This window comes from Drosophila bipectinata, chromosome XR (assembly GCF_030179905.1).
Source record: "Drosophila bipectinata strain 14024-0381.07 chromosome XR, DbipHiC1v2, whole genome shotgun sequence".
In the NCBI taxonomy this organism is placed as follows: domain Eukaryota; kingdom Metazoa; phylum Arthropoda; class Insecta; order Diptera; family Drosophilidae; genus Drosophila; species Drosophila bipectinata.
This window is the reverse complement of record NC_091735.1, coordinates 7,305,908-7,309,386: the sequence shown is the minus strand read 5'-3', so window position 1 is coordinate 7,309,386 and position 3,479 is coordinate 7,305,908. Positions and strand designations below refer to the sequence as shown.

The window sequence follows — 3,479 nt, the reverse complement described above, 5'->3', positions numbered from 1 at the left end:
CCCTTCAGGTTCAGGCTGCGGATGAGTTCGTCGTCGATGAGCGTGACAGATGATCCTTCATCCAGCAGTGCATAGGTGTCGACCTGCGTATTCTTTCCGTACAGCGTCACGGGTAGAATCCGGAATAGTAGGTGGCATCCAATCGAATCGACGCAGCTCAGGTTTCGATGCGGCAATTCCTGGCGGTCACACTTCGATCGCCTTTCATCCTGCTCACGCCCCGCGTCTATAACTGCGGCTGTCGAAGGACGGCTCCTCTCGTTGGAATCCACTGGTCGTGGCATTCCTCTCCGCTTGCTGCTGTCTCTGTACAGCCGTCGGTCCTGACTGCTTCTATGATCCCTCCTGCGGCCTCCATCTGCGACTGGCGGCCGTCTGGGATGTCCAGGTGACATCCTGGACAGTAGGTGGATCCGTGAACATTGCATCCGCGGCTCCAGATACGAAAAGCATAGCCTCAGCTTTCATGCGGACTCGATCCGCGTCGTTGTAGAAACGCCTAGAAACGCGAACACTATTCGCGTGCAGGATCCTTCGCTTCGATTGCTCCTTGGCTCCAGCATCCGTGACAGTGCACACCAGTCTTGCGAATTCATGAAGCCATTCGCTCAGGTGCACCACTGTCGGATACAGCTGTATTGTGACCGCGTGCTTCGCCCAGTCCAACCTCTTGCTCAGCGGCAACTTGGCGATCAGCTCCTTCATTAGGGTTGGGTTCCCTAGGTGCTGGTTGCCAATCGTGGTTGACTGCAGGAACGCTGCCAGGTTGCTCACCTTCGTCGCGAACGGCACGATCCTTGCGACGTTGGCCTCCTGAATTGGCTGCACATCGCACACGCTAGCGTAGCCAACTACGGATGAGTAGCTCCGCACGTCTATACCGGAATTGAAGCTGCTCCATAACAGCTTCTACGTTGTTAGGATGGATGAGCAGCGACTTCACTGTCTCGCAGGCCTCGCCCTTCAGGGCTTTCACTGGCCTCTGGTTATTTTTCAATTGGGTGCACTGGTAGGCTGGCGTTGTCTCCGTGAAAGCGCACACGAATATTGGCCATTCCTCTGGCTGACCCTCGAAATCGGGAAGATCAGGCAATCTACGTTCATGCAGGTATGCTCGCCGTCGCTACTCCATATGACTGGGGCGATGGTGCAGATACCTCCAAAGTGTGAGTCGGCTCCCGTGGCGGATGAACATAACCTAGTCCAGGCTGCGCCGTGGCGGTCACACGGCGGAGAATAGCCTACTGTTGTTGTTGGTGTGTGTGTCCGTGTCACAGGTTGCCCGTTTGCACAATGGCCGCCAGAGCGTCGGCGCCAAATTTCCACTCCATTGTGGCGGCAAATTTTCACTAATTTGTGCCGGCAACTGCAGCGATGACGTCACTCCAAGTCCCGTTTGCAGATTGTCACTCATCTGCCTGGGCAAGTTTTCACTCAAGCTCAGTTGCGCTGCTCCCTGAAATACTAAAAATATGCTCTTACTTAGAATATATAAGAAACCTGCTGTAGTATATATTTTTCAAGATATCTACTAGCTCCGTCAAATTTTACCGTGCATACCGCTGAATGTTACAGGAATTATACACGCCGCTGCCGCTTACCTCTGCTTACGTTTGAAAATTCATCTACGACGTCTGATCAGACCATTGCCGATCTATTCGCAAAATTTATTCAAACAACTTATTCTCCGCCTAAGTCGACAGATCACCCTTACGCATACAAAATTCACTCAGCAAATCTTATTTTCTGTCCGTTTTTCTCCAAGAATACCTTATTATCTTATCTCCTAAAGGTCGAACCTATTTATTCGCCAGACCCCGACGGAGTACCAGGCTGTGTGCTAAGATACTGTGCCATGTGCAAACCTCTTCATAGACTTGGAAGCCTCGACTTTTCCCCTTAAGTGGAAGGAATCTTTCATAAATTCTTACATAAAAAAGGGAAAAAGTCGAATGCTGCTAACTACAGAGGTATCTCTAAATTATCGGCAATTCCAAAGTTATTTCACAAATTAATTACTCCTCGTTTGCAACACCTTTGCTCTTCAATCATCTCTCCATATCAGAATGGCTTCATTAAGCGTCGCTCCACCACCACTCATTTACTGGAGTTGATATCCTTTGTCATGGCATTCGAAAGGTATTTCAAAGGGATTTTATCTACGCAGACTTTAGTAAAGACTTTAGTCACTCTTGTTCAGTAAACTGAACATGCTGGGATTTTTTATAGACCTCCTTACGTGGATCTCCAGCTACTGAGATGGAAGAATACAAAGAGTGTTATTTAAAAATATACATTTCCTCTTGGTACGTGCTACATCTGGGGTCCCTCGGAAGTCATCTTTGCCCGCTACTGTTTACTCTTTTTATTAATGACTTGCCCCCGGCTTTAACGGGCTCTCTGCCCAATGGCCATAAATGGTGTTAATCAAATGATTTAATACCTAACGGCAGAAGCAGCTCCAACTCTGTACGGTGTGTCTCAAGATCGTAAAATAGAAAAAGTAATACTATTTTCTTTAACAACCGCCATTTTGGAAAGTTGAAGTCTTTTCCACGTGATTTCGTCGCTTAAAGTCGATAGTTCTTTTCCAAAAAAACAAGAAAAGCTTGAAAACCGATTACAACAAGCGCATGGAGGACGCCAGCACCAAGCACTTGGTCTTGGACTTCTACGCCGACTAGTGCGGTCCCTGCAAGGCCATCGACAGCACCGTCAAGTCCCTGGCGCGGAAGTACTCCACCAAGGCGGTGGTTCTCAAGGACCTCAAGGTCAATGTGGACAAGTTCGAGAAGCTCTCGGAGAAGTACCGCGTCCAGAGCATGCCCACGTTCGTCACCCTCAAAAATAATCGCAAAGTGGGCCGATTCTCGAGCTCCGACGAGGAAAAGCTGACCCACATGATGGCCAAGTTGGTCAAGTAGGATCCTTCCCGATTCTCCACCCAGGCAGCATGTGTAACGATTCTTATTTATTTTTCATTCTTAACTATATTTTAGCTTAAAAAAAAATGCAAGCTTTTTTTTTTATCGTTCTTTCCCTCTGCAGGCTACGTATACTCTCTATGGGATTGCCTTAGAAAAATTAACTCAGGTTAATGATCTTGGCGTCCTATTCCCATATTTCCCCAATGGTTTATAAGGCTAAAGGAGTCCTTGGTTTCATTAAAAGGTGGTCAAAAGTCATGGTCATTTCATGGTTCATGTGTCTGGAGTCCCCAATATGGAGTACATCAGGACCGCATAGAGTCCGTACAAAAGAATTTTTTAACTTTCTTACTGTCTTAAGTGGAATGCAAATCTTCACCTTCCAACATATAATAGTAGACTCTTACTAAAATTACCAAGCTTAACAAATCGTAGGATAATGCTCGGTGTAGTTTTTCTACATAACCTCTGTTTGGTCATTGAGCGTTTTCAATGCCGTAAATAAAAAATCAGAATTTAATTAATTTCAACGTTATAAACTTTATTCAGGCC

General features: G+C 46.9%; 1 pseudogene; it reads left to right on the top strand.

Moving 5' to 3' along the window:
• Positions 1 to 1,110: 1,110 nt before the first annotated feature.
• LOC122321416 (thioredoxin-1-like) lies at positions 1,111 to 2,924 on the top strand (annotated as a pseudogene).
• Positions 2,925 to 3,479: the final 555 nt, after the last annotated feature.